A 25,714-nucleotide genomic window follows, 5' to 3' on the forward strand; every position below is an offset into this window, starting at 1 on the left:
AGTTGCTTCATTCCATTTATTTTCCCTACAAGTCAGTCATAACGTGATCCATCATTGGATAGGGGAATAAACGTAATCATGGGTATCAGTATATATTAAATGAAGTATACAAAAAAATGTTATAAAATAGAACACAGTACACATTTAAGGTAGCCAAGGCAGAACTGTTTCAACTTTTGTTAGCTTCATTTGTGCATTTATGCCTGTGGAAAATGTCTCATAAACGCAAAATTTATTTCTTACTAAGGGTTGTGGTAAAAAAAAAAGAACAGTGAACGCTACCTATTTAATATACCTGCAACTCTAAGTTCAATCATTCTAAGTTTGCAACACCTTAAACTTAATGAACATCAGAATGTAGGTAGGTAGGAAGGTAGGAAAGAAAGAAAGAAAAAAGGCAAAGAAAAAGGAAAAGAGATAAGAATACAAAAAGTGTTCAGTAAGAAAAGGGTTGAAAGTATTCCAGTGGGAAAATATTTTTAAAGCCCAATGCAAGTTTAATTAAGAGAGAAGGAAAATAATGAAGAAAAAGACAAGACTGGAATTTGGTGGGTCAATAGATAAGTGGAAAGAAATTGTCAAGGAACTCTGTTACAGGGTAACATTATTCCCTGAAGAAGTCTGCAATCTAAACCCAGTAGAAGTATATAAACACATACATACACATATACACATACATGGAGAAAGAAATGCCAACCCACTCCAGTATTCTCCCCTGGAGAATTCTATGGACAGGGGAGCCTGGTGGGCTACAGTCCATGGGATCGCAAAGAGTCGGACACGACTGAGCACACAGCACATACATACACATCAACACACATTTTCTGTACACAAATCTATAAAACAGATTATGATAACTATCATAAGGGTATTATTACGAAATGAATGTTTATCATTCCCCAAAACTAAATCTTAATTCCCAGCGTAATGGTATAGGAGTGAGGCCTTTGTGTGGTGATTGGGTTATGAGGGTGGAGCCCTCATAAATGGGATCGGTGCCTTATAAGCAGAGACCCTAGAGAACTCTTTTATCCTTCCACTGTGTAAAGACATAGCAGGGAGACACCCATCTCCGAACCAGCATGTGGATCCTCACCAGACACCAAATTTGCTAGCATCTTGATCTTAGACATTCCAGTCTCCAAAACAGTGAAAAATAAATTTCTATGATTTATAAGTCACACAATCTATGGGATTTTTGTTACAGAAGCCAGAACAGACCAAGATAGATGTTAATGGCACTGAATTTAAAACGTACATTTTGAAATGATCATATACTTACCTTTCAGGAAAACTTTATTGATCCACAAATCTAACTGACGCTTGCAAATGCATGCTCCTGTTATGGCCCACAGATAACGTCAGGCTCTGTACAATAGAATTCTCCAATAGAAGTCTTGGTTGGCCAATAGGAAGTAAACAATCAAGAAATACAGATCAGCTGAGCTCTGCCTCACCTGAGCTTCAGGATGAATAGCAAATACCTAGAAAAATAAATAAATAAAATAGCTTCAAATATTCCTCTCCCTAAGCAAAGGATCCCTAAATCAAAGCCATCAATGCAAAAAGCTGAAAAAATTTATGGCATATTTTTGGCTCTTAGGAGACAACTGTTAGCTTCCATATTAATCACCCTTTCCATCATCTAAAATAGAAGAAAGAAACTCACTTTATAATGCTCACAATTAAAAGCATTATAATACCAAAAACAAAAAAAACAAAAACTTGAAACACCTCAATATAAAATACATCACCTGCTATCACTTTGTTTCACTGACATGAAGTAAAAGTGTTCAAATAAGAAATGCACTACTCTAATACATAATAAAAGTATTAAATCACATAAAATAAACATGGAAATCTGACATTTTAAAACAAATGTGAAAAAACTCCACTGAAAATTAATTCCAAAGTACTAACAAAATGTAAAATTAGAATACAGATGTATCAGTGTGGCAAGTAAATATTATTTGTGAATTAAAAATTAACTTCCATAGCCTTTTTGCCTATAGAAAACCATTTATCACCTTTAACTTCCACAAATCTTATCTGACAGAGATACATCTACATAAAATCTTCAAGAATAAAAACAGAATTTCTTAAATATCTAATTTAAGTAAAGAACCTCTAAAGGATAATAAATTACTAAACAATATGATCAGTCTTTTCTAGATTTCATTCTGTATTAGCTTACTCCCAATAACCTGTTACAGCTTATTGGTGACTCGGCATATGCACAAAAAGGCAACAATACTTAGGCAATATAAAGTAAAATATAAATCAAAAACATGGAATTGAAAAGCATTATGATAACAGGTATATCTGAAACCTCTGGGATCAAAAGAAATTAATTACTTAAAACACATTTTAACATCATATGCTACTAAAACCAAATAAGAAAGAAGGATTTCTAAAGACTACAAATGAATGTAGCATTGATCTCTAGGTAGATTTACAGAAACTGTTTCATGCTCCTGTAACTGAATATAATTCATGGTTTGTTTGCTTGTTAGATAAAGAGAATGATTTATTACATTCTGATGGAGCATTTCCTTATTTTAACTTTCAATCTTATCTGAAAAGTTACAAACAATATGTTTCTAAGTTATATAATCTATGAATGGAAAATACCCAGATAACAGCAGCAGCTCCTCGGACAGCAATCTAGTCACATGGTTTTTCTGTATAGTTGAACTAAAAATTGCCACACCAGTGTAACAAAGCATGTCTCTATTTCTCATCTTCCCCTTGCAAAAATACAGACCATTTTTATATTATGGATGTTTCTTTAGAGTAAAGACATTCGAGGATCTATCAGTTATTCCAACATATGTGTATTTGATGAATGTATGTTTATGTAACACTTAGTACAGATTGTCATACTACTGTGTCAACACTACTCAGAGAAGGATGGCTATTTCTTCAGAAAGTAAGACTGTAAACAAAGAAAAAGTAACACTACAATCAGTGTCCTCAAAAGTTGTGATTTTATTCCTAAATACATATTTTACACTACAGTCAATTTTACATTTCCCACACTGCTTGGGATTATGATTCACTTTCTTGTTTAGACAGGACATATCCATTAAAAGATCTCACTGACATACTATCAAAGAAACCAAGAAGGAAAGACTACAGGGAAGCTCAGGGAGCACGGATGGTTAGCTTACAGGAAGAGTGTATATTATGCCTAGACTTGTTCAGCAAGCCACATGCAGGAGGAATGTTTACCACAGTCTCACTGAAAGGATATACCAGTTTTTCTTCCAGTTATTCTCTATGGAATTGCATAAACATTGAGAAATCTAGAAATAGACATACACATGCACATATAAAAATTATTGTCAGTGTATAAGTTACTGCTGCCCTGGGACTGCAATAATTTATGTAACATCTGTTTTCATATTTTTCTAATTTTTCTCCTAATTAACATGCATATTTAATGCATAAATGCTCAGACCACCTCTTTTTCTGCTGACTGTGCCTCTTTATTTTTGAAGTTGTGCACTCCTAGGGAGAATTCAGGATAGATGGAAACCAAAATCTTATTGAAAGCACTAATTTCACAATGTAAACAACAGTACTAAACCAATTTTCAAGAAAAGACTACAGCCTTAAGAGTTTTCATAAGAACATTTCAATCTGCTAACAATAGTGCTACAGTAAATTAAGGTCAAAATACCAAAAAGTAACACAAAAGCACTATTCCAATAATATATTAATCTTCTTCATTCTTTTTTCTAGCTTTTATAAGGACCAAAAAAAAAAAACACAACTTTTGTAACTTCTATAGTTTCTTGTCTTGGTAAATTTTGGTAGCATTTTAAAAGTTTTATGCCATAAGCAAATAACATAAATAAATACATCCCATATGCTGCTGCTGCTGCTGCTAAGTCGCTTCAGTCGTGTCCGACTCTGTGCGACCCCATAGACGGCAGCCCACCAGGCTTGCCCATGCCTGGGATTCTCCAGGCAAGAACACTGGAGTGGGTTGCCATTTCCTTCTCCAATGCATGAAAGTGAAAAGTGAAAGTGAAGTTGCTCAGTCGTGTCCGACTCTTTGCAACCCCATGGACTGCAGCCCACCAGGCTCCTCCGTCCATGGGATTTTCCAGGTAAGAGTGCTGGAGTGGGGTGCCATTGCCTTCTTACATCCCATATAGTAAACATCAAAAAGTATGCAACCAACAAGTTAACATTATAAACTTCAAATACTGTCCAGATGTGAGGAAAGGGAAAGTTTTGAGTCTCAAAGTCATTAAAGTACAATCAACTTCTGGAAGCTCTTAATGTGTACTCGGAAATTCAAAATTCAAAATACTACTAGTTTTTAAGTAAAACTAGAGGCCCATGAAATCAATGCTATAATAACAAGCATATTCCCAAGTAACAATACTTAACCTGCCAACACTGCGACTTCATGTGTATTTACCTCACTTTAGAATTAATCACTTTGTTTTTAATTGTCTAGTTATATACTTCAGTTAGTCATGAAATATTTCTCATCCACTGGCAAGGCTGTTCTAAGACCTTTGTAGATGCTGAAATTGTCTCACAGAAGTTACATTTTATTTGGAGAACCAGATAGTATCCAACAGCCATGCAAATGCATAATTGCAAACAGAGATAAACGCTATTATAAACATGGGAAAAGACTGGATTTATCCCAGAGAGCAGCAAAGATCTAAAGCAGGACTGTATGAGATGAGATCTGAAAGGTACGGGACGTGTTCCAGTCTGAGTGCATCAAGTGCAAAGATCCAAAAGCACTTATGAGATAAGTGCATTCAAAGTCAGGAAAGAGAAGCAGACAGGGAGTGTACAGGAAACCAAAACAAAGCAGGCTAAGTCAGTGAGACAAAATTCCTGTGGGTCTTAAACAAGGTAGACAAGCAACTGTCTGTTGGAAAACCGTCCACTCTGGCTGAATCATGGAGAGGGGGTCAGTGGGAGGAACAGCAGCACAGACTAAGGTGGTGGGAGAGATGAAGACCAGAAGGCAGAGAGGGCCTCTGCAGAGAACCACTGCCAGGGTTTGCTGGAAGATGAGACTTTGTGGAGGCTGCAGAGGAGAGCGATTCCACGCACTGCTGTAGGGAATCCCAACAAAAGGGAGCAGGTGTGGGGAGGAAGGGCCCAAAGTTCAGACTTGGACAGGCGAAGAGGTTAGCTAAGGAAAACGTCCTGTTGTATAAACACCTGGGGCTACGGGAAGAGTCTGGAATTGCAGGAAGGGTCTGCGCTAGAATTGCATTTAGAATTTACCAGGATATGGGTACTAGGAAGAAAAAAAAAGGTCTACACAGTTTGCCCACAGGAAAATCCCTTCACATGTCCAGTACCTTCCTTGTTTCTATCTGTCACACCATATCAGATAGGAAAACACATATTCCATAATCTGACGAATGCAGCCTAAAATTGGTTAACTCCATAAAGCACACCTACCTTAGGCTGCGGAATAACAGTCATTATTTATTAGCAGGCCTACTCCGGGACAGAACTATAATAGCACGCTGAAGCATTCTAAAACTGTGGTAGATTGATCCTCACAATAACCTTAGAATTTTACAGTCTTTAAGCCTACTTTTCAGATGAGGACACTGGATTTAGGAATGTGTAAAGTCGCTAGTGAAGCCAGTAAGTGACAGAGGCTATTGTTCTTTCCACTAACAAGGAGGGTAAGCAAGGGGAGAGTAAGATGCTGGGCTTTCTAAAACTGTGAATCACTATTTTGCACACCTGAAGTATTAGTGTTTCAGGACACCCCTGAAGGCTCTGCGCCAGGCATCGCCATTAACATGACATGTTCCTGCACTGCAGGAGTGCACCTGAAAGACCGACCCTGACAGCTTTGGAAATTCCCCAGCACAGGGCAGGCAGCTCATCAGGAATGGCCACCGCAGCTCACCCCTCTTCTTCCCCCAGCTGCGAAATAGTCGCTTCCATTGCAAGGGCAGAGCCAACATCTTAAAGCTGTCAGCAGAGACTTCAGCAGTGGGTCTCAAACTTCAGTGTCTTTAAAAATCTAAGAAGCTTCTTAAAATGGAGATCCCGAAGCAGACCATCCCAAAGATACAGATACAGCAGTGGAAGAGATGACTTCAAGCCTTCTCAAAGGTATCAACCAATAACAACTACTCTCTGTTTTTCAGGCACACAATCTTTAAGTTATTTGTTGAATATATATAACACTTTATCTAGTCCAATTAAACCGTACTCGACTTAATATAAAGATTTCAAATGTTTTTCTGAGCTACTACTATCAAGGTTCCTTTTCAACAGAAAGAGGAGTAATTAAACAAAAGAACAAATGCAGTTTTAACTATACATAAAATGTCTCTACCAAATTTGATTTTCCTTAACACAAATTTTAGTCTTAAACTAAATCATTTAGGAATTTCCATGTCAAAAGACATAGCAATGTTTAAGGGAGATGAATGGTTCATAAGAAAAATACTGTTGCATAAGTTAACTGACTAAATAAAATATATTGTCGATAAGTTAAAAATATGTAAAAGTGCCTAATACAATAAGTTATTAAAAAAAAAAAAAAAAGAGGAGTTTACATCTAACTCTCAGTGATGCAAATGGATGCTAAACATACTCTGGTACCAAAGTGGCATTCAAGCCAGAAAACACCTACTGTGCTTCCAGAACTTCAGATCACTTGGAAAAATTAAAGTGCGCCTGTCTCCCTTCTACATGACCCCCACTGTCTCTATGCAAGTGTACACTCCGGTCACTGTCCCTGCAGCCCCACTATCCGATGGCTGGAAGGGCTGCCTAAACAGCATTCCTGAGGCCAAAAGACTCTACAAAATTCCAATACTCCAAGCTTCCACCCAAGGTTAATGGAATATAATTTTTTTAATTTTGAAGTTTCAAGATAGATGTTATTCTTCCAAGGTTTATGTGTGAAGTTAAATATGAACAGTTGCAAGTTTAAAGTTTATTACATACTGTCTCCTTGTATTCATCTGAATCAAAGAAAACATCCACTCAGCTTGTTTAACTACATGACTTACATTAGGAAGTTGTTTGAAAACATACTTTACTGACAATAATATCAATATTCTACCATTATATTGATATTTATATGGAGGATCTCATTTAATGCCACCTTACCTGCAGCCATGAAATCAAAAGACAAATGCTTCTTGGCAAGAATGCTATAACAAACCTAGACAGTGTATTAAAAAGCAAAGCTATCCCTTTGCCAACAAAGGTACGTATAGTCAAGGCTATGGTCTTTCTAGCAGCCATGCACAGATGTGAGAGCTGGACAATAAAGAAGGCAGAGTGCCAAAGAACTGATGCCTTCGAACTGGGGTGCTGGAGAAGACTCTTGAGAGCCCCATGGAAAGCAGGGAGATCAAATCATTAATCTTAAAGGAAATCAAATCTGAATACTCTTTGGAAGGACTGATGCTAAAGCTGAAGCTCCATTACTTTGGCCACCTGATGCAAACAGCTGACTCATTGGAAAAGACCTTGATGCTGGGAAAGACTGGGGGCGGGAGAAGAGGGTGTCAGAGGATGAGATGGTTGGATGGCATCACTGATTCAACAGACATGAACTTGGGCAAACTGCAGGAGATGGTGAGGGATAGGGAAGCCTGGTGCGGTCCATGGGGTTGCGAAGAGTTGAACACAACTTGGCAACTGAACAAAAACAAAACCCCCACTCTATCTTACACCAAAAAAAACAAACAGCAACAGCAAAACCCCCACCCTACCTTACACTAAAAAAAAAACCAAACAAACAAAAACAGTTAATAAGAACTTAAGGGAACTAACTTGTTCAAGATCTTATCACTAACAAATGGTAAAGCTGGGATTTGAACACAAGAAATCTGAACCCAGAGGCCATATGGTCTTAACCACAGTTTCATGCCACTTCAATTCAAAGCAATTGTAAGTGTAAGACACCTGATCATTACTTACTCTGTTTAGAACTTCTCTTAGTTTTACACATCTTTATATAGGCAATGATCCCTAAAGCACTGACACAGTCTAAATTCATTTCTTTGATTTTTATGGTAAATGAAATACACTCAGGTTGTCCTAATTATAAAACATATCTTCATTTCCAAAACCACTCTTCATCTTAGAGCTCTTATAACAGCATATGATGTTTTTGTTGTTGTTGTTTAGTTGCTAAGTCGTGTCTGACTCTTGCAATCCCCTGGACTGTGTATTTTCTCTCAAACAGTCAGGCTCATTTTTCACAAATAGTTGGTACCAAGTTAGACCCCACACAAACTTAAGCTCCAGGCAAAACAGACACCAATGTATGTATAATTAAAGAAGAGAAACTTATGATTTGAGTATTATACCTTCTTATTTTTCTCTTGATGGCAACGTAACCTCTCTTCTCTGTAGCCTGATCCATTTAGGGTCAAGCTTGGATATCAAGTTCAACTTAGCTTACAAATAAGAAACAGATCAATCTCAATCACCCTAAATAAACCAAAAGAAGTTGAGTCATTTCTGAGAGTTGCTTTCTGAGAGGTCCGTTTCCATCTTGGGAGACCAGTCTAAATCCCCAAGATGAGTTAGAAAATTCCCAGAACTGTGGCTACCATAAAAAAGAGGCAGATTGAACCTGACTCAAAAAGATGAAAAATTCACTTAAGCATATGTTAGTTTTTGTGCATTTTTTATGGCAGACATGAGGCATGGGACTTTTCAAAGTAGACATCCTTCACAGTACAATAAGGATACAAACATACTTTAAGTATTCCCTTCTTTTAAGTATGTTCCTGTAACTAAGATAAAAATAAATAAGATTTCTGAAGAAATTATTTTAGATTAAACAGAGTCCAACTTTAAGCATCATCTGTAATTTTATCCTGTATTCTAAATTCTCAGTTCCAGGCTTACTAAATTATTCCACATCTCATTAACTACTCCTCCTTATGTTATTCTATTTGTTCCAGAGTTCCTTTTTTAATCTATTGCCTTTTTGTAACATCACCTGCCTGACACCTTTTATCCAATAAAAACTCTAATTTATTTTGTTCAAACTGCAGAGAGAAAAACTCAAACCATACTTGATAAGCACTGGAGGAAAGCCTATGAAAAGCAGTCACCGTCCGAAGGTATTCCAGAATTCTGAGGAAGCTTTAGTTTTCAGAAAACAGAAGTGCACAAAACTAATTAAAACCAGAAGAGAACAGATAAGTTAGCTCTACAAAGGACTCAGTTTTAACACACGTATTTTTTCGGCATTGTGGCTCAAGACTTTGTCATGACTTACTTTACCACCAAACTATTTATTGTTCCTTTATTGGCCTCCCTGCCTATAAGCTCCTTCTCAAAAAAGAAATAAAAGAAACCTAAACTGGATAATGTTGCTACTGATTAGCAGCATAGAAAAATAACTGAATCAATTACTGGATAGTTAGTATTTTAGGGCTTCCCATGTGGCTAGTGGAAAAGAACCTGCCTGTCCATGCAGAAGTCACGGGTTCCATGCCTGAGTCAGGAAGATCACCTGGAGCAGAAAATGACAACCCACTCTAGTACTCTTGCTGGAAGTATTTTATGGACAGAGGGGCCTGGCGTGCTACAGTCTTATGCTCGCAAAGAGTTGGACATGACAGGGCGACTGAGCACAGCACAGCACAGCACAGTGCGTATTTCAGAAAGATAATTCCAGTCGCAGGACAGAATGCTGACAACCCAATTAGCACAGCAGCTACACAAACGGAGGAGTGCGAGACCAAACACACGGGAAAATGGTGGAGCCCAGACTCGAAATGGGGTAAGAGGAGGGAGACCGGTAACTTTCCAAGGCTCCTAGTTCAGCAGGCAGGCAGATTATGTGTGCCATAAAGGGAATTTTTTTTTTTTTAATTTTAAGGTGAGAGGAGAAAGAGATAAGAAAAAAGGCTGATTAAGACGAAAAGCACAAACTACTGAATACACATGACTTCATATACATGCCTACTTCAGAATCTTGCCACCCTGAAAAACAGATGCTGAGGACGAAATAAGTAACAAATGAGTGGTCTCAATTTCAATTCTGCTCACTTTTGTAATATTAAGTAAACTAAATTCACTGACTAAAATGAAATGTAGAAAACAGATCACACCACTAATTCCTCAAGTATTTGAGGTTTCATTTTATTTTAGAAAGTCTCCTCACTTCTAAACACACCAGTTCAAGCCTAAAAATATTTCCAATTGAGTACTCTCTTTAAAATTTTTGCCAAGTTGTGATCTTTATAATTCACATATCTCACTTTGAGCTACCTGTTGGTATAAATTATTGAGCTGAATTTTAAATATTGCATTAGGTTACTTGTTTAGTAAGTTTGAAACTAATAGTTCAGCAAAAGAGATACAGATAGATCACACGTGTATCAGTCAATGTGATAGGCACTTAGTTCGGTTCAGTTGCTCAGTCGAGTCCAAGTCTTTGCGACGCCATGATACACAGTACGCCAGGCTTCGCTGTCAATCACCAACTCCCGGAGTCCACCCAAACCCATGTCCATTGAGTGGATGATGCGATTCAACCATCTCATCCTCTGTCGTCCCCTTCTCCTCCTGCCCTCAATCTTTCCCAGCATCAGGGTCTTTTCCAGTGAGTCAGCTCTTCCCATCAGGTGGCCAAGTACTGGAGTTTCAGCTTCAACATCAGTCCTTCCAATGAACACCCAGGCATGATCTCCTTTAGGATAGACTGGGTGGATCTCCTTGCAGTCCAAGGGTCTCTCAAGAGTCTTCTCCAACACCACAATTCAAAAGCATCAATTCTTCTGTGCTCAACTTTCTTCACATTCCAACTCTCACATCCATACATGACAACAGGAAAAACCATAGCCTTAAATAGACGGACCTTTGTTGGCAAAGTAATGTCTCTGCTTTTAAATATGCTGTCTAGGTTGGTCATAACTTTCCTTCCAAGGAGTAAGCATCTTTTAATTTCATGGCTGCAGTCACCATCTGCAGTGATTTTGGAGCCCAAAAAAATAAAGTCTGACACTGTTTACACTGTTTACTCATCTATTTCCCATGAAGTGATGGGACTGGATGCCATGATCTTAGTTTTCTGAATACTGAGCTTGAAGCCAACATTTTCACTCTCCTCTTTCACTTTCATCAAGAGGCTTTTTAGTTCCTCTTCACTTTCTGCCATAAGGGTGGTGTTATCTGCATATCTGAGGTTATTGATATTTCTCCCAGCAATCTTGATTCCAGCTTGTGCTTCTTCCAGCCCAGCGTTTCTCATGATGTACTCTGCATATAAGTTAAATAAGCAGGGTGACAATATACAGCCTGGACGTACTCCTTTTCCTATTTGGAACCAGTCTGTTGTTCCATGTCCAGTTCTAACTGTTGCTTCCTGACCTGCATACAGGATTCTCAAGAGGCAGGTCAGGTGGTCTGGTATTCCCATCTCTTTCAGAATTTTCCACAGTTTATTGTGATCCACACAGTCAAAGGCTTTGGCATAGTCAAGAAAGCAGAAATAGATGTTTTTCTGGAACTCTCTTTCTTTTTCGATGATCCAGTGGATGTTGGCAATTTGATCTCTGGTTCCTCTGCCTTTTCTAAAACCAGCTTGAACATCTGGAAGTTCATGGTTCATGTATTGCTGAAGCCTGGCTTGGAGAATTTTAAGCATTATTTTACCAGCGTGTGAGATGAGTGCAATTGTGCGATAGTTTGAACATTCATTGGCATTGCCTTTCTTTGGGATTGGAATGGAAACACCTTTTCCAGTCCTGTGGCCACTGCTGAGTTTTCCAAATTTGCTGGCATATTGAGTGCAGCACTTTCACAGCATCATCTTTTAGGATTTGAAATAGCTCAACTGGAATTCCTCACCTCCTCTAGCTTTGTTCATAGTGACGATTCCTAAGGCCCACTTGACTTCACATTCCAGGATGTCTGGCTCTAGGTGAGTGATCACACCATTGTGATTGTCTGGGTCATGAAGATCTTTTTTGTACAGTTCTTCTGTGTATTCTTGCCACCTCTTCTTAATAGCCTCTGCTTCTGTTACGTCCCTACCATTTCTGTCCTTTACTGAGCCCATATTTGCATGAAATGTTCCCTTGGTATCTCTCATTTTCTTGAAGAGATCTCTAGTCTTTCCCATTCTATTGTTTTCCTCTATTTCTTTGCATTGATCACTGAAAGAAGGCTTTCTTATCTCTACTTGCTATTCTTTGGAACTCTGCATTCAAATGGGTATATCTTTCCTTTTCTCCTTTGCTTTTCACTTCCCTTCTTTTCACAGCTATTTTTTATGGCCTCCTCAGACAGCCATTTTGCTTTTTTGCATTTCTTTTTCTTGGGGATGGTCTTGATAGGCATTAGTTTAAGATTAAAGTTTCTAAACAACTACTTTCTAGATAGTTTTCAACATGTTATCCCTGATAGACCACGCATACACATAAACTGGGGAAATAGGTATTTTTGACGGCCTTCCTTCTCAAATATCCCCAAATTAGTGTTCAGGTTGGCCAAAAACACAACCTAATCCTCATTAGTATAAATGTACAACAAATACAGAAAACTCTCAGAATAAGGCTTCAAACAGAAAATTACTATTCCAAGAAAAAATGATAATAAAACTTAACAGAAAATTCAGATTGATGGCCTATTCCACTCTACATCCAAAGCTGACACAACCACTTGGAAAGAGTTCCAAAGAGATTATCAAAAGACTTGTTAAAAGCAATTCTAGAATTTCCTTATGAAGAACTCACCACTCTTGCCAGAAGGCTAGACTTGTTTTGGACACCTGAGTTCTTCAGTCAGAACATGTTTAAAATGCAGGAGTAAGTTTTAGATTTAAGCCACTTTTTCTAGCTCTTAAAACAAAGGAACACCATTGACTAGAAAACAGCTCACAAGATAACAAGATTCAATCATGTATATATTATGTTATTAATATGTATAAATTACTTTTAGGAAACAGAGTTTAATTCTCAAGTATGAGAATTTAAAAAAATAAATACTAAGTTCAAAAAATACTGTAGTGTATTTTTTTTTAAACTACGATTCCTCTATTTTGACCCTCAGTAGCTTAGCCAGTACTCTTGCCTGGAGAATCCCAGGGACGGGGGAGCCTGGTGGGCTGCCGTCCATGGGGTCGCACAGGGTCGGACAGGACTGACGCGACTTAGCAGCAGCTTAGTCTGTCTTGAGTTCTATTTAACTAAGATTTGATGCCTAGAAACCACGTAACGTAACTTTTTTAATTTGCTACGCTATGATACTCTGAGTTCAGCTTAGGCTTCCACCTGTCCAAAACATCCATCTATAGATTGATTCAGTTCTTTTCAGTACTAATTCTTCTTCTTATACAAAAACTTCTCACCAGAGCAAGAACTATTTGCAAAGCAGCTAAGCTGCATTTTCTAATGGACTGGGTTTCCAAGCCTTCACAGAATTAATAATGTCAGTGTGTCTATATGAATGAGTGACTCACAAACTTGATTTCTTTAAAAATACTTAATTGATTTATTTGGCTGTACCTGGGTTTAGCTGCGGCACTCGGGATTTAGTTGCAGCATGTGGATCTAGTTTCCTGAACAGGGTTTGAACCCAGGCCCCCTCATTGGGACCACAGAGTCCCAGCCACTGGATCATCAGGGAAGTCTCTTCATTTTTTTTAAACAGTCAAGCTCTTAAACTGTAACAAATATGAGTTACATAATATCATATACTTCTACAAAACCATAGAATCCAAACATACACAAGCAAACTCTAAGGAGAATTTACCTAAGAAAATCCCAGAATTTCCAGCACTTCAAGTCTTAGCAGAAATGAATTACATGTGCTAAAAATATAGCAACTAGAATTCTGCTGTTGAGAATTTTCTGAACTTACAGCTCATTTTGATCATGCCAGTTTGCTTGGGCACAGAAAACAGGAGCAAATATTTTTAAAAAGAAAAACAATAGTCTTTCAGGAACCAGAAAATTTGATCAGATAGGAGAACAAAGTTCACCATACTTGGAGGCTCATTTTGTCAACTTGGGTGATTAAAGATTAGCTGAGTGTGTATCATTTTGGGGAAGCATTAACAGTAAACATTAACATGTACATAATAATATGCACGACTGCGGCAGACAAGTCTTGTGAGGTTTCTGCGATTCATGCAAACAAAGGGGGAGGAGGGCTTTGTCAACATCCAATAATGCAATATGGGAATTATATTTATACTGCATATAATAATAGATGTTTTCATGATATTGAATAGACTTTTTCACACAAAGATGAAGATCATTCACCAAATTATTGTGACTACTGTATTATATCCTGAAAAATAATGATAAATCATGGAAGCCTGCTCTGTAATTCCTGGCCCATTTATCTTGCTAGTCTCCCTTTTCTAAACTGTAATACACAAGAGCACAAGAAAAATGGATTTCTTATTCCATCACTACCCTACTGTCCACCTCCTTGCCCTTGCCTCCATAAAGTCAATCATAAGTTTCTTAGTAGGATTTACTTTTCATCAAGTATTTTTATTTTTTTACTCAAATCTTTGGTTACCTATGATAAATGAAATATGAGACTGTTATAGGAAGTATAACATCAGATAAAGGACTGACACTGCATTTTGGTAAGGAAAATCAGGATTAGTAATTATTAATTTTTATGGAAATTTTTATTTCATAATTTTGAATATAAAAATTACATTAAAATAATTAGCAGAAGAAATGTTTGGTTTAATGTAATTCAAGATGACAGAATTATATTCCTTCAGAAAAGTTAAATATAGCACTTTACAATACTAAAGCTTTATAAGGGTACAGATCACACATTTTAAAAATCTTTTTGTTTAAATCACACATACACTTTTGACAAATGGGTAATTGTAACACTGACAAAAACAACAATAATGACAACAAATAACCCCAAAGTACTATATCACATCATGGCCCCAAAGAAGGATCCCAATACACACCAATGGCTTCCGATAAAATAGGAAATTCCAACTCTGGCTCAACTGCACAAAATAATAAGAAAGAGGAGAAATGGCTTAATCAAATTCCCCTCCAACAGTTAATTTAATTTTACTGAGGAAAATGATTAACCATGCAAAAGCTGCTATAGTTATTAGATTAAAATCAAGTATTTTCCAGAATATTTTTCCGAAAGTAATATACGGCTAACACTGCACAGAAGTGATCCAAAAAGTCAGGTAACTATTGATTTTAAAAGTAATCACTTTTAAAAATCATCATTATTTGCAAGACAGTTAATAGAGTATTATTAGATTGAGGTTATTATAACCCATTAATACAAACTGCAAATTAGCATCTCCTGTCCACTATGTAAAAATTCCATAAACAGAAGTAAATAACAACAGAATACAAACTTAGTCCATTTTAAAGTTTCACATAATGACTTATGGGGCTTTCAGCCTCCCTCCAAGATGACCTACACTATTACTTGAACATCCATATAAATTAGAATCTGCATTATCAGTTTTCTGTACTCATCCTAGTTAATAACTTAATACACCTGGCACCTATGCTTTTTTTTCCATATTTGAAACCTATAGATATCAAAGATTGTGAAGAAAAAGAAATCAAAATTGAGCTTAAAGGGAAAAAAGGTAGAGTACATGTGCAAATTCAGAGCTGACCCTCTTACTCCCCAAATCCATTTCATTCCTGCTGATTTCTGAAGAGCTGCCATCAATAGACAAAGTTCAGGATTCAAAACAAGACCTATGTAATCAAGGAGCAAAGTGACTGCTCAATTCCTTGAAGAACAGATTACAAATCTTTTTATGTATGAGGTGTTCTGGAGGTTTTCGGTCAGTAAAACACTCCGTATTACACACCCGTTAGAAGCAAAACTATAGCATCAATTCAGGAGACACAGAAAAAACATTTCGATAATACTCAACACCATTCATGATTTTTTTAATCAAAAACAAATTTTAATTAGAAAAGCAAGAAAACCACCTTAAAGTGATGAAGTGAATGAAATGAATCTTTCAAAAATCCAGAGCAAACATAACACACAGTGGTGACACTGGCATTCCCCTCACTCCAGCCTGCGAAGCAGCTGGAACCTGCGGCATCTTTTCTACTAGAGAGACCGGAGACAGAGAGAAGCGGAGGGTGAGCTAGGACAAAAGAAACTTGGACCTCCCACCCCAAGGCAGGGAGGCAAAAGCTTGGTTGCTAGTTTCACAGGAGGCGGGGGTCCCTTAGAACCTGGTCACTGAGTCCCTGCTCCAGGCCGGGCCCTGCAGCAGCCAGAGGAGCCCGCCCTGCTCTGTCATAAAGGCCTTGTGGATGAGAGCAAGTGGACGATCCAAATCCTCGCCTCCCTTTTCTCCTTTTCTTTTTGTTCAGATGTTTTCACAGGTCTCACTTAAAACCAACAAAGGCCCATCTAGTCAAACCTATGGTTTTTCCAGCAGTCATGTATGGATGTGAGAGTTAAGACCACACAGAAGGCTGAGCGCTCAAGACTTCATGCTTTTGAACTGTGGTGTTGAAGAAGACTCTTGAGAGTCCCCTGAACTGCAAGGAGATCCAACCAGTCCATTCTAAAGGAAATCAGTCCTGAATATTCATTGGAAGGACTGATCTTGAACCTGAAGCTCCAATACTTTGGTCACCTGATGCGAAGAACTGACTCACTGGAAAAGACCCTGATGCTGGGAAAGATTGAAGGCAGGAGAAGAAGGGGACGACAGAGGATGAGATGCTTGGATGGCATCACCGACTCGATGGACATGAGTTTGGGTAAACTCCGGGAGGTGGTGACAGACAAGGAGGCCTGGCGTGCTGCAGTCCATGGGGTCGCAGAGTCGGACACGACTGAGCGACTGAACAACAGCACTTATAACAAAGGGAAGGAATCTTCATTAAAGTCCATATTTCTTCAAAAAAAAAAAAAAATGCTACTACAGGCTGCCAGGTCCCTGCCCACCACGCAGGCTACAATGGTATTTCTGCCCTTATTGCTCACTTTTTGCTTTCCCAGCATTTTGCTTCCTACACCAGATCATCATGTGAAACTCTGGGAGGTTTCACTACATGCCTCCAGAGGGTTCCTTCCCACTGCTTACAAACACCACAACATTTAAAAGGGCCTACTCACCATACTTATCACTTCCTATCACTGATTCTATTTCCAATCCATGATGGATTTTTTTAAATTGCACTTATTTTATATTTTACAAAATTTTTCAAAGTATAGCAAAACACTAGCATTACTCCAACTTTTCAAAAACTTCTCATTTTGCTTATGGAACATTTTTCTTCAACATTATCTTTCGGAAAAGCACAAATCCTTTTTTGTATAATTTCTGCCCTTTCCAAGTTACTGAAACTGTACTCTTGAACTGCAAAGGTAATGTCCTTTTCCATGTCCTTATACTCCCTGATGTCCCTGCAGCCCTAATATCTAAGATCTCCTTCCTAGCATTCTGACTTCTTTGTTTCTATAACTTTTTTCCCCCAACAATAGACCCTTCAATTTCTGACCCTTGTTCTGACGCTGCCACCTTATGAACCTGTACGGGGTTCCCCAGGACAGCTTTCTCTGGTTCTCTAGGATTCCTTTCTAGTTTCAGGTCCCTCCTCCCTACCTGCCCCCCTGGCTGCTTTCCTGCCTTAGCAGTCTCATTCAGACCCCATGCCTTCAGTTACCCCCTTCTGTCTTCATGTCTTCAGTCCTTGCCTGGATCTCAAGAACCAGATCTAACCAGCATGCAGGTAGCACCCAAAGTCGACACTGCCCGCTGGCTGGACGCTGCCTCAGATGAGACCCCAGTGCTGCTCTGGACGGTCCCTGTTCTAGCAGATGACAGTGCGCACTGAAGGAGGAACACTAACTCCATATTCTTGCAACCAGGACTCTTGACAACCTGAGTGTTAGTTATCTCTAATGTTACTTGTATGTCTCCACTTTATGTATTCTACCAAATATGTCTCTATTCTTTACTCATGAAGTTTCTTCTGTCTGGATTTCCCTTTCCTTTGGCTAGAGAAAACTAGAGAGAATAGACAGATAACCAACACAACCTGAAAATGCAGCAGATAAAGACCATGAGTGAAGGATCAACAGACATGCTCAGATGTCCAGCTTTTACAATGAGAGATATAAAGATACTAGTCACTTAAATAAAACTAGAGGCATTGGAGAGAGGAGTCAGAACTTACATTGTGAAGTGATTTGACATCTCATAGTGGAAAGAGATACTAAACAGGCAGGTGGATGTGTAGATCTTCATTTCAGAAGACAGGTATAGATTAGCAATGTTACTCTCAGAATAACTGTAATAATTTATTTATAACTGTAATGAAAATTCAGGCCACAGGTTTGCTTTGAAAGCTAATATACATAAAGCTCAAAAAGATAGAATAGAATTATAAAAGCAGCAGCCTAGGACATGCTGTTAGAAATGAAGTAGAAAAACAGGAGTTAGAAAACTGAAAAGGAACAAGCAGAAGAATATGATTTTACAGTAGCAGAAAAGCACAGTTAGAAGAAGGCATGGTCTGCAATGTTACTGAGAGGAAAAGGTTTAAGCAAGACAAAGATAAGAAAAAAGACATCCCATGAGATTTAGTAACACAGGTCATAAAGGTGGCCTTAGTTTTGACAACAGGGAAACCAGAACGGAGCTGTTGGAGGAGTGAGAGAGGAAGGTGAGGAAATGAAGGTGAACAGTTGCCAGGCAGAGATAACTCCTTCAAAACACTTGGCTGTGAAAGGGAAGAGAGGTATTATAGACAGTGATATGTAACACACATAAACACACATGTAAATAGACAGAGTGCCTCTCAAGCCCTGGGAACAGCGCATTATTTCATGTACTTTTATCTTTTCTCACGTGGCTACCTCTCAATGTAACATTCATTCCTACTGAGGTCAAAAACAGAGAAGAACGCTCATTATGACCACTATTACTTTTTTCCCGGACGTATTAGTCATTGAAATCAGACTAGAGAAAACCATTAAAAACATAAAAGAAAATAAGAATTAGAAAGGAAAAAACAAAACTATTTGCAAATGATCTGATGCAGATGAGATGGAAAACCCTAGAAAATCAATGAAAAAAACTCAAAAAACAAAATAATTCAGCAAGGGAGCAAGATAAGATAAACACACAAAAACCAGTAACACTCACACATACAAATAACATCAGATAGAATATCTAATGAATAAGAAAGTCTCATTTAAAATAGTAATAAACAATGTTAAATATAGGTATAAATGGAAATGTTCAAAACTTACATGAACAAACACTCTTAAAGACACAAAAGTAGGCCTAAATGATAGAAAAAAAAAAAAAAGCATGTTTTCCTTGGCTAGGACATCTCAACATCAACATGTCATAAATTTACAAATTTAACTTGAGCTAGAGAATTTTATATTGAAGTTCAAATGGAAAAGAAAAATTCAGAAAAGTGAGCACACACTGAAAAGAAACAGGTGGTGGCTGCAACTCTCATCAAAATATACTACCAAGCCTCTGTACTTAAAACTGTGTGGTGCAGCTGAAGAGACAGACAGACCAGGGAAACAGAGCATAAAGCCCCCGACGGATGCGGCTGTGGTGAAGTGACACCTCAGAACACCGGCCTGAGAGCGGGTTTCCAACAGACAGACAGGCATCTGGGGAGAAGGAAAAGAAGACAAAAACTGGGTCTGTCTCTCACACCAGACACAAAAATAAACTCTAATAGATCAGAGACGGAAACGGCACCCCACTCCAGTACTCTCGCCTGGAAAATCCCATGGACAGAGCCTGGTGGGCTACAGTCCATGGTGTCGCAAAGAGTCGGACACGACTGAGCGACTTCACTTTCACGTTAAGTGTAAATAATGAAACCATACAAGCTGAATTTCTCCTATAACCTGAGAGTTATAAAAAGAAAACTCTAATTAGAACTAAAATACAAATATAAAACTTTTACATGACAAAAATACCAGAAGCAAAATCAAAACAGAGATGACAAACCAGAACAAAACATTTGTAGTATAACTCATTGAATAAATGTTTAATATCACTACAAACTTTCTAAAAAAGACCTATAGAAAGTGGTTTTTAAACAGATGAAAAGACATTCAGCTCCACTCATAATAAAATGAAATGCAAATTAAATGTACACTGAGGTATCATTTTTCATCTATCAGATTCAGAAAAATTCCAAACTTTCACAGTATACTCTGTTGGCAAGGCTGTGGAGAAACAGGCACTCCTATCGGAAATTCAAAATGGTAAACACCAAGCAAAGGAACTGTGTAATTATCTAAATAAACTACATAAGCATTTACACTTTGAATCAGTAAGCCTACTTCCAGGAATTTCCCTGAAGATAAACCTGCAACAATGTGAAAATGCATATATACAAGTATATTCATCATAGCATTATTTGCAATTGCACAATACCAGAAATTACTTTAATATCCACATGTAAGAGACTGGTTGAATAAACCACGGTATATACACAAAATAAATCATAAGCATCTGTAAAAATGAATGAGAAATCTCAAAAACTGATGACTTCCAAGAGATTGATAAATGAAAACAAGCAAATTGCAGAAGAACATATATAGTATACTATACTTTTGATAACAAAGGGGAAATAAAAAATGTAAGAAAAATTACCTGCTTATCTGTATAAAAGGAAGGATGAACTAAAACAACAACAAAAAAAAACAGTAAAGTTGTTTACCTATAAAGGATGGAGTAAATGGGGGATATGGAAGGACTTTTTCATACAATCTTATTTTTTAGAAAAGTCAATCATTTTCTACATATTCAAAAAATTAAATCAACAATGATGTGATGCTAAAAGAAAACTAAAATGAGTGAACTCAGCTATATCCACATTTAGGGGATAAAAAAGAAAGAAGTAATTCAAGTAATTAAGAACACGGTATTTGATTATATATACTCACAGAATTGAGCAGGGTGAGGAGGGAGAACTTGAAATACACATTGAACTGGCAAAGTTGCTGGTAAACATGTTCGTTCTAACACCATAAGGAACCAATTCTGTAACTATCTTAGATCAGTTATTAAGCTGCACAAAGAAGTTATGTATTAATACTGTTGGAAGCCCATGTTCTTGCTGTGAAAGAAGGGACATGTAAATATGGAGAAGTGGAAGACAAGAAAGAACCCTGTGGGAGAATGAGAGAAACTGATGTGAACTACGATTTCTGAAATGTGTATACATGCGTTTATCAGTGTGGATGTCTGTATATATTTCTGTATCAATGCAGATGTGTATATATACATATGCCCACACTTTCCAGCACTCTCTCCTCTCAAAGGGCCTAAAGCCAAGACCCCATAGTGATGAGCACAATCCATTAATACTATTACCCCACTAAAAGCAATCAGAGTTCTTCAGGGATATGGCCAAGAGCTGCCAGGGCGGAATAGATCAGAAATAAGTCTGTTCAACTTGCTTTGCCAGAAAGTAAGAAAGCACTCAAAAATGTGATGGGGGAATGCCATGTACTTCTACTAACCAAACTTGGACACTGAGCATCGAAATAAGTAATGAATTACAAACCACTGAAAAGAACAGATATCCATGAGCTCATACCAATTATAAATGACTGAATGAGTAAGTAAATCAATCAATCAGAATGGCTTTCCTTACAGAAGAATGCTATTACTGCCTAGGAGGAGGGCTGAAATTGGAAAGTCAGCAGTTTACAACCACTATAGAGAAAACTACACCAGGCAAGAATCCTCAACAGAAGCTAAATCTAGGTGAAAATTTTGATAAGGAGCAGGATATCGCATGATTCTAAAGTGTTTCCCAACTGACTGCTTATTATAGTTACAAGGAAAACAAAACAAAACAAAAACCTTGAACTCTATGGTAGAGAAATCTGGTAACATTCTGACTGACTGACCACAGGTAACATTCCCAGTGTACCTCTAGATGTGACATCCCAAGAAGGATACAACGTCATTTCTGCAGTCTTCTGGTTGGAATGCAGAACCCAAATCTAATCACGAGGAAACGGCAGACAATCCAAATGAGGAGTGATAGACAGATAGACAAATGAAGGGTTGTATCGCTCAAAAAAGTCAATGTCATAAAAAAAGAAAGGCTGTGTGACCATTTCAAATTACAGAAGGCAAAAGAGACAAAACAGCTCAATAAAATGTCCAGTCCTAGACTGGATACTTGCTGAAGGGAGAAAATGCTTATGTGAGGAATATTATATTTTTACATGAAAAATATGGAATATGGATAACAGATTAGATGTAAATATATTCAAGTTACTGAAGCTGATTATTGTACTGTAGACATGGCTGAGACCACCCCTATTAGGAACATGCACTGACAGGCTCTCAGATATAAGCACGATCTCTGCTCCACTTTCAGGGGAAAAACTGCGTGCATGTGCCCGCGTGTTTGAAGGGAGGAAGGGGAAAGATGCACCTAAATGATAAATGAGGTACAATGTTGACAGTGAATCTAGGTAAAGAGAATGCTATTCTTAAATTATCTGTTAAGCCACCATTTGCAATTTTTTCTATGAAATTATTCCCACGGTAAGTTGAAGAGAGTGAGGCCTCATGACATGAACTCATCAGGAAATGAGCCCTCTCCCTCTTACTCCAAAGTCTAGCACTGATTTCAACTACCACAGTATATTGCATTTGGGATGTTAACCCGGGTGGCTCAAACGTTAAAGAATCTGCCTTCAATGCAGGAGACCTGGGTTCGATCTCTGGGTCGGGAAGATCCCCTGGAGAAGGAAACGGCTACCCACTCCAGTATTCTTGCCCGGGAAATCCCATGGACAGAGGAGCCTGGCAGGTCACAAAGAGTCAGACACGACTGAGCGACTAACACTTCAGCGCCAAGATTTCCAAGGTTGTTTGGTCTATCCTATCTCACTTTCTGAAATTCTCTCCTAAGATTCTTTACTCTGCCCCACTACCCTCTAACACTACAGTTGCTTCTTGCCTCTGGCTCTCCAGCACACAGTACAATGGCCAACTTTACTTCTTACAAATCCCCTTGGAAAATCGTTTAGCTGGAAATTCCTGGATTTCAGCTTTCATACATTTACTGGACTACACTTTACTTACTCCAACAGGCACCCGGCTTAGTCTCTATTTAGGATTTCGGTGACCACTCATTGAGCTGAAACACTTACCTTGCTTCATCTCTTGCTCATGGCTGCCCTCCTAGCAAATACTGAGAATGCTCCACGTCCTCCCTTGCAAATGCCCACCAAATCGGACTGCGATCAACATTCACTTTCTAGAAGATGCTTTCTCAGTTTTTCCAGATCTGGAAGTATTTGCCATACTTAGTCCCTTCAGCAGACAAGGGCGGTAGCAGTATCATTCGCACAAATAACAATACTGGAAAGTGTGTTTTTTATGGCATAACCATCATGACAATTTCAAAAGTTGTCTTCATCTCTTATTTTGATTGAGAAAAATAAATACTGGAAAGAAGCCAGTGTGTGCATATGCTGAAAGATAAGGATGGTTGTGGGTTTTTTGTTTGTTTTTTAAAAGAAAAAGGATGCCGGATGCTATGGTCAAGTAAATTTGGAAAACGCTACACTGAATAAAGCTACACCAGGTTCTTAAGATTTTTTAACACAAATCAATATAGGTCGTAATTCTCTTAAAGAGGAACAAAGTATACAGTGCTTTCTAAACTTACTTGACCACAGGCTTTCTACTCAGAGCTTGACCTGGGAAAAACATACCACAGACTAGATACTACCGAAATGCTGCTACAGTGTTACTGGGAGAAAGCACCAGATTATCAGGGACTTGTCAAGACTTAACAACCAAAAGAAACCAGCTGCTTAACATTGGCAGAGTCCTGTGAAGCTTCCCACCTATAATACAGAGGAGCTACAGATCCTAACTGTAATTACTTAAAGAGCAAAACCCTGGAGAGTTCTAGATCAAATACTTGCCTACTTCAGGGCCCCATGAAAATTCTAATGTCAACTTCCTATTGTCTCCTCCAACGCCTGAACTGCCAATGGCCAACTAACTCCAATCCGCCGCTTCACAATTACAACACACATGCAGGGAAAAGGAGAGGTTTTGGCTGAGAAGCTTCTCAAATTTTAATGTGTATACAAATTAGCTGGTAATGTTGATCAAAATGCAGATTCTGATTCAGCAGGCATGGGTTTGGGCCCCATATTCTGCATTTCCAGCAAGCTCGCAGGTAACACCAATGCTGTCAAACAAGGGACCTCACTCTGGCAGAGTTCTGGGCACCTTACAACAAAAAAGAGGTCCCTAACTTACAAGTATCCACTAGCTCTCCTTCAAACTGCTTTTCAAAAGTCAGATTCTCCCAGATGAAAACAAAGAAGCTTTCCATCATCTATAAAAACTGAAACTGTGTACAATAAAAAGAAGACACTAAAATCATTATCTGCTAACAATGATTTTTCTTTAGAAATGGCAGTCTCCTGCATATTGCCATAAAAGTGCATGTATTTATACAGAAATCACTTAAGTCTAAATCTTCATTCTACTTCTATATGGAAATACCCACACCAATGACACAAAAATGCCTTGAAGTCTGTGGTGGTCAGGAATCGTCTCCACCTTCAGTGACTCACAAGGCTACAAAGAGAAACTACTATTGCCTTGCCTCCATCCAAACAAGGACTTATCAAGCTAGCATCTTTCTCAATGATTTACTGAAAGCAGCAGCTCATTTTAATAAAAGCATCCGAAAACATCAAATTCACTGAACCAACTGCTGTGGTGGGTATACACAACAGCTGATCAAAATCATTCAAGACTTTTATTCTTATAGATCTTTCAGGCTTTGAGAATTTTTTCCCATTCTATACTTTAACCTTGAAATTGAACTAGAGAAAAAAGAATTTGTAATTCTATGGAATAAAGTTCTAATCTAGAAAGTAAGTCAATTCAAGACAACAATAAATAAGATCACATACAGCCTAATGCCCATACTAAAAGTAAAAACCGCTTTTCTAGGATGTACTTTGAGTAACAAAAACTAAGAATTTAAACTGAGTCACTTTGTGTGTTGTTAAAAACTGTGTGGCCTTTCCTAGGGACAGCACTGCCACCACACCACATACATTACCCTCATTCCTTACAAAGGAAAACTTAGCACAATTAGAAATCATTTCTCTTTATAACTGGATTTCTTGATATTAAACATTTTAAGATTTTATTTAACTAAAAAACAAACACATTTATCCTTTCATTGCATGTTAAATGATGCCTTTATTTGACTTTTTATAAGGTAATTTTATAGTATTTTTGTCACAGTGAAGGACAAAGATAAGCCAACTGTTTAGATTCCTCTCCTTTATGTTGTGTCTTTGATCACTAACAATGCTGCGTGAACAGCCAACAGAAGGCTGACATTTCATAAAATATGCAGTGATAAAAACTAATACTGTAGCATCTGGGAGTGATATATAAAATGCAGAAATACACCTAATAACTGTGATCTTAAATTACAAGTTACTAAAAGCTAAATAAAAAGCATACCTAAGAATAAAAAAGTGGCAAGATTACAAAGAGGTTTTTTTGTACTTTTTCTAAAAACAAAGTTTTAAAAAAATTTAAGTCTATAACACTTTCCCTGCTATTCTATGCATAAAAGCTAGCTACCTTCTAAAAACAGGGTTCCATACTATATACTTTTCAACAACTGAAGAATACATTACAAAATTATCATTGAAAGGGTTTGCAGAAAATGCGAAGGAA

General features: G+C 37.8%; 1 protein-coding gene across 43 annotated transcripts in view; it reads right to left on the bottom strand.

Moving 5' to 3' along the window:
• The window catches only part of TBC1D5 (TBC1 domain family member 5), a 589,150-nt gene that overhangs the window by 427,882 nt on the left and 135,554 nt on the right, over window positions 1–25,714 (bottom strand). For 39 of the 43 annotated variants that reach the window (XM_081573315.1, XM_081573314.1, XM_081573358.1 and 36 more), the window contains one exon: window positions 1,283–1,484. The exons of 3 other annotated variants lie outside the window; for them this stretch is intronic. The gene's annotated coding sequence lies outside the window, so the exon portion shown is untranslated. The remainder of the gene's footprint in view (window positions 1–1,282; window positions 1,485–25,714) is intronic. One more of the 43 variants, XM_081573355.1, reaches the window with a different exon arrangement.

Source organism: Giraffa tippelskirchi, chromosome 2 (assembly GCF_054371585.1).
Source record: "Giraffa tippelskirchi isolate mGirTip1 chromosome 2, T2T-mGirTip1v1.2.pri, whole genome shotgun sequence".
Classification (NCBI taxonomy): domain Eukaryota; kingdom Metazoa; phylum Chordata; class Mammalia; order Artiodactyla; family Giraffidae; genus Giraffa; species Giraffa tippelskirchi.